The following is a 14076-nucleotide window of genomic DNA, read 5'->3' as shown; positions in this document are numbered from 1 at the left end:
TGATGTTGTGGTGATTCCAAAGGACTTTCACCATCGGGATTTCCTTGTTTCTTAACTTTCTGATCTGGGTGTCTAGGATCCGCACCGGCTGCTCAACATAGGTGAGATCTCCAAGGATCTCCACATCAGGCTCACTAAGAACCTTGCCCGGATCCAACACGAACTTCCGTAACATGGAAACATGGAAAATCGAATGGATTCTTTCCATTGAAACAGGTAAGTCCAACTTGTACGATACATTCCCAATCTTTTGCAAGTTTTCGAAGGGTCCAATGTACCGTGGAGCTAACTTACCTTTCTTCCCAAACAGAATCACCCCTTTCATAGGAGACACCTTGAGCAATACCAAATCCCCCTCCTGAAACTCTACTTGCCTCCTGCGGATATCTACATAACTCTTTTGCCTGCTCACAGCCGTTCTGATCCTTTCTCTGATTATGGGCACTACTCTACTGGTGATCTCTACTAGCTCAGGCCCTGCCAAGGCCCTGTCTCCAACTTCTTCCCAGCAGACAGGTGACCTGCACTTCCTTCCATACAAAGCTTCATATGGAGCCATCCCTATGCTAGCATGATAGCTGTTATTGTAGGCAAACTCCACCAGAGGTAGATGATGCCTCCAAGAACCGCCAAAATCTAGCACACACATTCTGAGCATATCTTCTATTGTCTGGATGGTCCTCTCTGATTGTCCGTCCGTCTGAGGATGGAAAGCAGTGCTGAAGTTTAGCTTGATACCCATAGCACTCTGTAGACTCCGCCAAAACCTGGAGGTGAACTGGAGTCCTCTATCAGACACTATTGAAACAGGAGCCCCATGCAACCTGACAACTTCATCAACAAACACCTGTGCCAATTTATCCACAGAGTAGCCACTCCTGACAGGGATGAAGTGAGTAGATTTGGTCAGTCTGTCCACAATCACCCATATGGAGTCCAATCTGTTGGACGTTGCCGGTAACCCCACCACGAAATCCATAGCAATATTCTCCCCTTTCCACTCTGGAATCGGCAGTGGGTTTAGCATTCCAGTCGGCTTCTGATGTTCCAGCTTCACCCTCTGACATACTTCGCAGGCTAACACGAACTGTGCCACTTCTCTCTTCATAGCTGGCCACCAATAAACTCTTTTCAGATCTTGATACATTTTGGTGGCTCCAGGGTGAACACTGTATCTGGCATTATGAGCTTCCCTCATAATGTCCCCCTTTAGACCCACGTCATCTGGTACACACAATCTATTCCCATAGCGGAGTATCCCCTTGCTGTCAAATCTGAACTCTTCGTTCTTGCCTAACTGAACAGTCCTGACAATCTTCACTAACTCTGGGTCCTCGTGCTGTTTCTGAGCCACCTGCTCCAGAAATACAGGTGTCACTCTCATTTGGGCTATCAAAGCACCTGTACCAGACAACTCTAACTGTAAACCTTCATTGATGAGCTTATGAAACTCTTTCACCACCGGTCTCCTCTCTGCCGTGATATGGGATAGACTGCCAAGTGATTTCCGGCTTAAGGCGTCTGCCACAACATTCACCTTACCAGGATGGTACTGAATCTTGCAATCATAGTCACTAAGCAGTTCTACCCATCTTCTTTGTCTCAAGTTCAACTCTCTCTGACTCAGGATGTACTGCAGGCTTTTATGATCTGTGAAGATCTGACATTTAACCCCATAAAGGTAATGCCTCCACATCTTGAGTGCAAAGATTACTGCTGCCATCTGCAGGTCATGTGTAGGATAATTCAACTCATGCTTCTTCAGCTGCCTAGAAGCATAAGCAATCACCCTTTCATTCTGTATTAGCACACAACCCAGTCCCACACGGGACGCATCACAATACACTGTGAAGTCTTCATTACCGGTTGGCAAAGCTAACACCGGTGCCGACGTCAACCTCTTCTTTAGCTCTTCGAAGCTCTCTTCACACTGGTCAGTCCATACAAACCTCTGGTTCTTCTTAGTCAGTCTGGTCATAGGAGCTGCAATCTTAGAGAAGTCTTGAACGAACCTCCTGTAGTAACCTGCTAAACTCAAAAAACTCTTGATTTTTGTCACTGTAGTAGGTCTAGGCCAGTTAGCCACAGCTTCTACCTTCTTGGGGTCCACTTCGATTCCATTTTCTGACACTACATGCCCCAAGAATGAAATGCTCCTCAACCAGAACTCACACTTTAAGAACTTGGCATACAAGCCTTGTTCCCTCAAGGTCTGCAGAACTAACCTCAGATGATGGGCATGCTCCTCTGCAAGCCTGGAATACACTAAGATATCATCTATGAAGACAATAACAAAGTGATCCAGATACTGATTGAAAACTCTGTTCATGAGATCCATGAATGCTGCAGGGGCGTTGGTTAACCCGAACGGCATTACAAGGAACTCATAGTGCCCATATCTGGTTCTGAACGCCGTCTTCAGCACATCCTCTTCTCTTATTCTTAGCTGATGGTACCCGGATCTCAGATCTATCTTAGAGAAACAACCTGCTCCTGCTAGCTGGTCGAATAGATCGTCGATCCTAGGCAACGGGTACTTATTCTTGGTAGTGACTTTGTTCAACTGTCTGTAGTTGATACAAAGTCTAAGGGATCCATCCTTCTTTTTCACAAACAGAACTGGAGCACCCCAAGGCGAGGTACTCGGTCGGATGAAGCCCTTATCTACCAGCTCTTGCAACTGCTCCTTAAGCTCCTTCAATTCTGCTGGTGCCATCCTGTAGGGAGGGATAGAGATCGGTCTAGTTCCCGGCATCAATTCAATTTCAAACTCTACCTCCCTAGCTGGTGGTAAACCTGACAGCTCGTCTGGGAAGACATCTAAAAACTCTCTGACCACGGACACTGAGGCGGGCTCTCTGACATGACTATCCAACTCTCTCACATGAGCTAGAAAACCCTGACAACCCCTCCTGAGCAACCTACGAGCCTGTAGGGCTGATATCAAACCTCTAGGTGTACCCCTCCTGTCTCCTCTGAAGACGACCTCTGACCCATCCTGACCTCTGAACCTGACTACCTTGTCTCTGCAGTCTAAGGTAGCACCATGGGTAGATAGCCAATCCATCCCTAGAATGACATCAAAATCTGTCAAATCTAGAACCACAAGGTCGGCTGAAAGGTATCTCCCCTCAACAAAAACTGGACTACACTGGCAGACTGACTCTGCCACTGACGGGTCACACTTGGGTCCACTGACCCATAGGGGACACTCCAACCCAGAGACCATCAAACCCAACCTCTCAACGGCTCTCGGAGCAATAAAAGAATGAGATGCAGCAGGGTCCATTAAGGCATAAACATCTGAACACCCAATGATGAGATTACCTGACACCACGGTGTTTGATGCATTTGTCTCCTGCTGTGTCATGGTGAAGATCCGTGCTGGAGCTAATGGACCTTCACCCCTGAAAACCCCTGAAGAAGAGGCTACCCCTCTCCCTCTGCCTCTGCCACTGGCTTGTGTCGCGGCTGGAGCTACTGGCTGAGCCACACTACCAGAAGCTGTCTGTTGGGACTGTGCCATATAAGCTGCTCTAGGACACTCCCGTGCCATGTGTCCCTCCTGCCCACATCTGAAGCAGGCTATCGTCCCAAAACGACATACTCCCTTGTGCGGCTTCCCACACTTCATACATACTGCATTATCTGCACCTGAGCTCGAGCTACCTTCTAATCCCAGACCTGACTTGATCTTGCTCCAGAACTTGTTCTTTTTGGACTTGGCTTTACCCCACTTTTTACTGCCTGAAACTGCTGCACTTAGAGAAGAAGGGTCTAACCTTCCCCCACCTGGGGTCTTGGAACCAGAAGGTTGTGCCACTGACTGCTTAACTGCTCCCTGAATGATGGCACTAGCCTCCATTTTTCAGGCCATATCCACTATGGCATGGAAGCTCTCCCTATCTGCTGATTGGATCAAGGAGGAATATCTGGAATGAAGCTTTATGATATACCTCCTAGCCTTCTTCTGATCTGTATCAAGAGTTTGCCCTGCAAACGGCAACAGCTTCAAGAACTTATCTGTGAACTCTTCTACACCCATCTCCTCCATCTGCCTTAACTGCTCGAACTCAATCATCTTCAACTCCCTTGAACTATCCAGGAAAGCCCATCCAGCAAACTCATTAGCAAACTTCTCCCATGATAGACTATCCAACCTCGGGTTCATATAATTTTTAAACCACTCACGGGCCTTCTTACACTTCAGTGTGAACCCAGCCATCTGAATGGCTCTACTATCATCAGCCCCTAACTTATCTGTAATCATCTTGACCGTCCTGAGATACTCAAACGGGTCATCACCTGTTTCATACTTAAGAGCATCCAACTTCAAGTAGTCAGTCATCTTGACCTTGCTCCCTCCAGATGAGCTAGGTTTAGGTACTTGGGTTTCTGGGACTATAGGTTCTGCTGATGGTGAAGGAGGTGCAACATCCCTTGGATTAGGGTTTGCTGCTCCTGGGTAGAAAGATGGGGGTGGGTACATAGGGTACTGTGGGTATGGTGGGTAGAAAGGTGGGTATGGCATGTGAGAGTGATAAGGGTTAAAACTGGGGTAATCCGATGTACCTCCCATCGAATACCCGGGGTTCTGTGAAAAGGGTGGGTATTGGGGTGGTTGGACAAACTCTGACGCCTGAGTGCCTCCTTGAGACTCTCCCATGCCCTCTTCAGACATGCTAACACCAAGACTGCCATCCCTCCTCTGATCCACATCCATATCATCCCCCACATCTTTTGACACTCCACCTTGAACTGTTCCTCTTCTGCTCACATCAAAAGACCTTCTAGGGTCCCTTGACGTTCTCTCCCTGCTAGACCTGCAGGACATTGCCCTAGGCAATGCAGGAGGATGGGCATCCGTGCCCTCATCCTAGGGTGGTACTCCAGTCAATCGTGCAGATCGACGAGTTCCTCTCATCTTGCTTACTGAAAAACAGCACACATCACATAAAACATTAGCATCAAATGGTTCATATGGAAACACATGAACCCGCATCACATACATCAGATAAACAGCATATCATCAATGCACATGCATAAAATCATGGCATCTCACGTCATCATTCAAGACAGGACTCTACATCCTATCCTAGTGGACATGATTTTCCTATTGTGCTTGCCCTTCTATAACCTCTATGAGCCCGACACACTATAGGTCCGACCATATGAACCTAGGGCTCAGATACCAATCTGTAACGACCCAAAAATCAGACCGCTACCGGTGCTAGGATCCAGATCGGCATAAGGCCGCCGGGACCCGTAGCAAGCCTAACATACATCCTGTATACCTATTAAATCCCATACATGATCAAACATATACATAAAAATTTAAACTTTTTCTTTTCATTCACCAAGCTTAACCTGTGCATGCACAACTCATAATCATAAAACCCCACATTGGAGCCATCATCAAATGCTCCAATGGGGCAACATATCAAATATTAAGCTTGGTTTACATAAACATCATGAAAACCTTTCATTAACAAGATCATGTATCAAAAAGGGATTAACATACACGAGGGCCAAGCACAATTCTATCCTCAATACAATTCTTTACATTACATTTCATTACTATACGTTACATTACGATATCTTTCTCATGTCCACAGCTAGCTATTACATAAAACATGACTTTACTCTTGATGACTTCCTGATCTATCCCGTACCTGCAAACCTGGGGGATTAAGGGAATGGGGTGAGCTACTAGAGCCCAATGAGCAGAATAATAAAATATTGTATTTAAAACATACGATCTCATGGAATGCATCGCATCACAAACAAATCACATCAAGGATGGTCTTGTCACCAATAGTCCTCTACATATCCATTAGTGCCAGGGGCATAGAATGGGCCTCGACCTGGTCTTTCTCTTAACATAACATAACATAACATAACATTCCTATAATGTCAGGGGCATAGAATGGGCCTCGACCTGATCTTTCTCTTAACATAGTGCCAGGGGCGTAGAATGGGTCTCAACCTGGACTTCCATACCATACCATACCATACCATATCACATCATATCATACGAGGACTAAAGGATCATCCAATATCCATCCACATCATCATCATATTATGCAATGCAGCATATTCGTGAATTCTAATGCAAACAACCTAATATATCTCATGGCATTCATGATGCATGAACATGTTAAAAAATTGATTTATTTACTTTGAAACATAAAGAGTTATTCTACTCACCTCAGGCTAGCTCTGAAAAGACACTGAAGCAGCTAACTCACTGTTGGGGTCCTCAGTTCCTCGGGTCCGAGCCTACACAGGTGGACTCAAATGAGGGACCAAACATACATGAACATGACTTTAAAATACTCCTCAAAAACCCCCTAAAACACCTTAAAACAATCATAGAAAACATGCAAAGGAAGGCTGAACAGGGCACTTTCGTCGGCAGGTTCGGCGGCCGAAAGTCCCTCCAGAGCTAAAACTCAGCCACTTTCAGCGGCACCTTCGGCGGCCGAAAGTGGTTCCAGAGCCGAAACCCATGCATGTTCGGCGGCCGAATCTCCCCTCCAGAGCCGAAAGTCTACTTTCGAGGGTAGGGTTCGGCAGCCAAAAGTTTGCCTCCACAGGCAGGTTCGGCGACCGAAAGTCCCTTCAGCTGCCGAACCTGAGTTCTTCCAAAGTGGCAGAACTCAGCCATTCTATGCACAATTGCCTCCTAAACCATTCCAATATGCATTTTAGCTATTCTACAACATGCATACACAAGTAAAAAGCATTTAGGGGTCTCAAACTATCCTAAACCCCAACACAAACACAAATAGCAACTCAAACATCATACATTGCTCATAAACTCAACATTTACCCTAACAACAAACAAGTAACTTAAACATGTATTTCTACCCCATGAACCTTCAAGAAACTTAGTCAAAACATGAAAAGAGGTGAGGATCTACTCTTACCTCTTGAAGATCGAGAGGAGAGGCGATCCAACTCGGAGGTGGGAGAGATCTAGCTCCTTGGACCTCCAAACTCCAAAAACTTGTTCTAAGCTCACAAATCTTCAAAAACCAAGCAACCACTTGTTAAAACTTGAAAGATTTGAGGAAAATAACCAAAACCAACCATGAGAGAGCATGGACTCACCGTTGGCCGAAAATAGGGGAGAAAGCTCGCCCATTTTCGGCCATGGGTCCTTTTATAGGTGGCTAGCCAGGCCACCTTCGGAAGCCGAAGGCGACTCCAAAATGCATGCATGTTCGGCGGCCGAACATGAGGTTCGGCGGCCGAAAGAAAGCCACATTCGGAAGCCTAACGTGCCCCCCTAAATTATCCCACATTCGGCGGTCGAACCTGAAAATGCCTCCATGGTCTTTTCCATTCAAAACTCATTTTCTTTCTTACTTAAAACCTTAAAATACATTAAAACACACACAACCACAACCTTCTTCTTCTTTTTGTTTTGCTCTACTCAAACTAATGAACTATGTTGAATAAGTCTTTCTTTCCATGACCCCATTAATGTGAACACTCTTTAAACTTATGTTGAATCAATTGCAGTGAGTTGTATTCATGTTTGAGAATTGCCTTCTGAATTGAATCTTTGAGTTTGCCATGGTGAAAAATGTATTGATGACCCTCAATTGATTGAGAATAAATTAAAGTTGTGTGAATGAACTTAATGTGACTTGATTTAGCAACTGGTGTTGATTTGCCCAAATCATTGAGAGAAAGAAAATTCAGCAAAGGCAAAGACCTCAAAAGCACAAATTGAAAATTGTTCCAATGGTCAAAAGACTATGAACAAGGCTAGTAGCCACTTGGATAGGTGACCAACTGAAAAATATAAACCTTCAAATCAAAAATAGGTTGGTGACCTTTCCAAGCAAGATCTAAAGTGCAAAAGCCTGAATAAAGTACTTTAAGGTAAGGGCAAGTCAATCCAAAAGCTAGAAAAAGTCTTAACATAATGTGCATGTCTCTCTTGAGGAAAACAAATCCTAGCCATGGTAAGCAAAGGGAAACAAGGAAAGGAGGTAAGTAATCTTCATGCATATATTCTTCACTGCAATGATTCAAAATAGGTGTCTTGAGTATGAGCTTAAGTGGAAATAAGGATCTAGAGCAAGGGAAGCTTATTTGACTATGTTTGTTTGCTTGAGGACAAGCAAAAGCTTAAGTGTGGGGGTATTTAATAGAGCATAAATTAGCCCATATTATCATGATATTCTTGATGTCTATTTACATCTTTTCTACCTAATTTTGTGGTTTTAATCATGTTTTGCAGATATTAGGTGAAAAGGGACATTCAAGGGAAAATGCTCTTAAAAACGCTCAAAAGTGCAAAATCTGGAAAAGCCACCTTCGGCAGCATCTTCGGCGGCCAAAAGCCCACTCCAGAGACGAAAGTCGGCCTCCTCCGGCCGCCGAACCCCAACCTTCGGCCCCCGAACCTTCAGACCAGAATCGAAAGTCCAGCCTCTGAAACTCAATTTAGGCAGCCGAAAATGCGCTCTAATGCATTCTTTCCTTGTTCAAGAAGTCATATCCCAAGTTGCCATATTTGAGGAGCCAAATAAGGGAAATATCTTGAGATCCAAATCTTCAAGATTCACATTCAAATATTGGATCTCAAGATCAAGCTTATTAAGGAAGCCAAATCCAAAGATCACATGTTTCCCACTTCATTCAAGTTTCCAAAGAAGGCTCCACCTTCCTCATTAGTGCATGGGCAATCTCTTGGACTTAATGTACAACATCTTGAGGATCTTGGACAGCTATGAAGAGACCAAAGTGCCCCCACTTGCCTTCCATCACATGCAACTCGTTTTTGCCTTCATACATGCACAAAGAAGGCACATGCAACACCAAGGACACTTTGGACAGCCTCTAAAAGTCTCCTAGACTTCCATGAAACCCTAGGCAGCCTCTCAAGATCTATTTAAAGGCTTCAAGAAGACAAGAAGACAGCTTTTTCATCCTCCCAAAAATCGGCAAGGCTCCAAGCCTCTCTCTCCACCTTAGTTCTTCATCTTTTGCTTTCTTTTCTTTTATTTTCTGTTTGGTTCAGCCATGAGTGGCTGAAACCCTCTTTCTAGTTGAAGTTTAGTTGAAACTAAGGTTGTTTAAAGGGTTGTGAGATCTGAACAGAAACTATTGTCTTTGATATTATTCAATATTCATGCAATTGTGCTTAATTCCAAGATTGCTTTGTTGTTTTGATCAAATTGGCCACTTGATTCTTGATCGCAAAGTTAATTAATTGTTGGATTAGGATATTTGTTAGTCCGTAATTGCTGGAAATATTCTGTCCATAGAACACTTGGTGTAAAAATCCAAGAAATTGTATGATCTAGCAACATCTCATGCGTTTGAGTAGCTAGGGTTTGGATCTTTCTTGTTCTTCATGCAATTGGCAATTGTTTTGATGCCTTTGGCCCAAGGACGTTCCTTGGCAATTTTTTGATTAGTAATTGGTTAGAGGACGTTCCCTAATCAGTTTGTTCATAAGGAAAGACATGGTGGTGAGAAGCGTCTTCCACCCCCATAACCAACCTATTGAATCAATCAAGATAACCATGTTTCAATGATCAACCCAAACAACCAAAGTGGATCCATATCTTCAACTAGACTTTTCTCATATTGATTTCTCTTTTATTTTAGATTACTTGCTGTTTTAATTGCTTTCAATAGTTGTTAATCAAATCATCTCAAAACCCCCCCTTTTTACTTTTATTGCACTTGTTTCTATTTCTCTTTGATCACTTGCTTTCACTTGTGCCTTCAATTAGTTCTATTGGTCTTGATTGAGATAAATAAATAGGTAATCAATTCTCTGTGGATACGATCCTTCACCACTGTCTACAGTTGTAAATTGTAGGTAACCAAGAAGGTTATTTTTGACCGGCTTCGACAACCGCACCTGTCAGGATCCATCCTTCTTTTTCACAAACAGGACTGGAGCACCCCAAGGTGAGGTACTAGGTCGGATGAAACCTTTATCTACCAACTCTTGCAATTGTTCTTTCAACTCCTTTAGCTCTTCAGGTGCCATTCTGTAGGGAGGAATAGAGATGGGTCTGGTTCCTGGCATCACTTCAATTTCAAACTCTATCTCCCTAGTAGGTGGTAAACCTGGCAGCTCGTCTTGGAAGACATCTAGGAACTCTCTGACTATGGGCACTGAAGCTAGTTCCCTAACCTGACTATTAAGCTCTCTAACATGAGCAAGAAACCCCTGACAACTCCTCCTGTAACGACCCGAAAATCGGACCGCTACCGGCGCTAGAATCCGGGTCGACTTAAGGCCGCCGGGAACCGTAGCAAGCCTGACATATAACCTGTAAACCTGTATAATCCCATACATGATCAACAACATGCATAAAAATTTAAAACTTTTCTTTTAAACATCCAACTCAACCTGAACATACATGTACATAGTCATGATCATAATCATGATCCCTCTGTGGGATATCATCAATGCCCCAACGGGCGATACAACATGAGATGAGTTGGCTTAAACATAAACATCAATAGACATCAAGATCATGTATCAACAAGGGATTACAATACTCATAGGGTCAAGCACATCTAACCTCAATATACCTCATTACATAACATACTGAAATCTCTTACATTACATCATAGTACAATTTGTCATGTCCACAATCTAACTATTACATAACATACTTCAAAACTCTGGCTAACCTTCTGGTCTACCCTGTACCTGCACACTTGGGGTTAGGGGAGAGGGGTGAGCTACAAAGCCCAGTGAGCAGAATAGTGGAAAACAATATATTAAAATTTTATGCTTTCATGGAATGCAACACATCACAACAAATCACATCTCGGATGGTATTGTCACCAATAGTCCTCTACATAGTCCAACTGTGCCGGGACGTAGAATGGGTACAACCGGTCTTTCTCTTAACATAACATATCATACAGTCCAACTGTGCCAGGGACGTAGAATGGGTATAACCTGGACTTTCTCTTACATCGTGCCAGGGACGTAGAATGGGTACAACCTGGACTTCCATACCATATCATGCCATAACATCATCATATCATATGAGGACTAAAGGATCATCCAATAACCAATCCACATCAACATCATAAATGCAATGCAACATATTCGTGAATACTAATGCAAGCAACCTACTATATCTCATGGCATTCATGATGCATGGATCATGCTCAAAATTCATATTTCATTTATTTTAAAACTTAAGGTTTATTCCACTCACCTCTGGCTAGCTCTGACAAACTCTGTAGCAGCTGGCTCACTGCTGGGGTCCTCGGTTCCTCGGGTCCGAACCTACACAGGTGGACTCCAATGAGGGACCAAACATACATAAACATGACTCTAATATACTCCCCAAAAACCCCCTAAAACATCATGAAACAATCACATAAAAACATGCAAGAAATGGCTGTACAGGGCACTTTCGGCGGCAGGTTCGGCGGCCGAAAATCCCTCCAGAGCCGAAAGTCAGGCAGGTTCGGCGGCACCTTCGGCGGCCGAAACTCCCAGACAGAGACGAAACTCATGCATGTTCGGCGGCACCTTCGGCGGCCGAAAGTCCCAGACAGAGACGAAAGTCTCCTTTCGGGGGCAACTTCGGCAGCCGAAAGGCCTGCCTCTCCAGCCATGTTCGGCGGCCGAAAGCTCCTTCGGCTGCCGAACCTGGTTTCTGCCAAAGGGCAGAAACTTGGCTCCCTTATGCATTTATGCCTCCCAAGCTCAAATCATGCATACCACTCAATCAAAACATGCATACAAGCTCCTAGGGGCCTCAAACAAACATATACCCCAACTACAACACTTCAAACATACTCAAACATGCCACATTGTTCAAAAATCACATAAAACCTAGCATAGCTCAACTAACTTAAACATGCATTTCTACCCCATAAAACTTCATAAAACTTATTTAAAACATATAAGGAGCTTAAGATCGGCCCTTACCTCTTGAAGATCGAGAGGAAGACGACCTAAACTTGGAGATCCACGAAAATGAGCTCCTGAGTTCCCAAAGCTCCAAAACTTGTTTCAAAAGTTCAAAATCTTCAATGCAAGCTTAAAACTCAAGAAAAATGGTGGGGATTTGAAGGAAAAACACTAGATCTGGGGAGAGGGAGGTCGGAAGCTAGCTATGGTCGTAAATGGGAGAAAGCTCGCCCATTTCGGCTAAGTGACCCTTTTATAGTGGCTGGCCAGGCCACGTTCGGGGGCCGAAAGCGCTCCCGCATGCATGCCATGTTCGGCGGCCGAACTTGACTTTCGGCGGCCGAACCTGAACTTCCCTCGCTCATGCTTTCGGGGGCCTAACGTGCCTCCAAAACGCATGCATGTTCGGCGGCCGAACTTGACTTTCGGCGGCCGAACCTGGGTTTTCCTCCAAAGACTTTTCATGTAAAAGCTCATTAAATTTTCATACTTAAAACCATGAAATACCTTAAAACATTTTATGAAAACATGTTTCTACCCTACTAGAGGCTTCCGACATCCGAGATTCCACCGGACGGTAGGAATTCCGATACCGGAGTCTAGCCGGGTATTACACCTCCTAAGCAGCCTACGAGGCTGAAGGGCTAATATCAAACCTCTAGGCATCCCTACTATGTCTCCTCTAAAGACAACCTCTGACTCATCTTGTTCTCTGAACCTGACTGCCTTGTCTCTGCAGTCCAAGGTAGCACTATGAGTAGAGAGCCAATCCATCCCTAGAATGACGTCAAAATCGATCAAATCTAGAACCACAAGGTCAGCTGGAAGGCACCTACCCTCAACAAAAACTGGACTGAACCGGTAGACTGACTCTGCCACAGATGGATCACACTTAGGCCCACAAACCTAAAGAGGACACTTTAATTCAGAAGCTATCAAACCCACTCTGTCTACGGCTCTCGGAGAAACAAAATAATAAGAGGCACCAGGGTCCATAAGAGCATACACATCAGAACATCCAATAGTGAGATTACTTGACACCACCGTGTTCGATTTGTGTTCGATGTGTTAGCCTCCTGCTGAGTCATGGTGAAGATCCATGCTGGAGCTGATGGACCTTTCCCATGGGAACCTGCTGAAGAAGAGGCTGTCCCTCTCCCTCTCCCTCTACCTCTACCTCGACCTCTCCCTTGTGATGAGGCCAAAGCTGCTGGCTGGGCTACACTACCCAAAGCTGTCTGCTAGGACTGAGCCATCAAAGTTGCATTGGGACACTCATGTGCCATGTGCCCCTCCTGTCCACATCTGAAACATGCTACAGTCCCGAACCGATAAACTCCTTTGTGCGGCTTACCGCACCTCATACATCCAGAGCTATCCGAACCAGAGCTTGAACCACCACCCATTCCCAGACCGGACTTTAATCTGTTTCAGAACTTATTCTTCTTCGGCTTGGATTTGTTCCACTTTTTATTTCCTGGGGTAGCTATATTCAGAGAAAAGAGATCAAACTTTCCTGTACCCAGGGTTTTGAAAACCGAGGACTGTGCCACCTGCTATTTTACTATCCCCTGTATGATGGCACTAGCCTCCATCTTTCTGGCTGCATCCACTATAGTGTGGAAGCTCTCCCTCTCTGCTGCTAAAATTAGGGAGGAATACCTAGAGTGGAGTCTCATGGTATACCTCCTGGCTTTCTTTTAATCAGTGTCGTATGCCTGCCCTACAAACTGCAGCAACTCCAGAAATTTATCTGTGTACTCATCTACACTCATATCCCCAGTCTGTCGCAGCTGCTCAAACTCAATTACCTTCAATTCCCTCGAACTATCTGGAAAAGCCCATCCTGCAAATTCATTAGCAAACTGTTCCTATGATAGGTTGTCCAGTCTCGGGTCCACATAGTTTTTAAACGACTTCTTTGCCTTCTTGCATTTAAGAGTGAACCCCGCCATCTGAATGACTCTACTGTCACTGGCTCCAAACTCATCAGTTATCATTTTCACCGTCTTGAGATACTCAAATGGATCATCACCTATTTTAAACTTGGGAGCATCTAACTTCAGATAGTCTGTCATTTTCACCTTGCTCCCAGCTGGTGGGTTAGGTCTGGATGATTGGATTTCAGGAACCATTGGTTCTACTGGGGGAGGAGGAGG

The sequence above is a fragment of the Manihot esculenta genome, chromosome 17 (assembly GCF_001659605.2).
Source record: "Manihot esculenta cultivar AM560-2 chromosome 17, M.esculenta_v8, whole genome shotgun sequence".
In the NCBI taxonomy this organism is placed as follows: Eukaryota; Viridiplantae; Streptophyta; class Magnoliopsida; order Malpighiales; family Euphorbiaceae; genus Manihot; species Manihot esculenta.
This window is presented reverse-complemented; position numbering follows the sequence as displayed.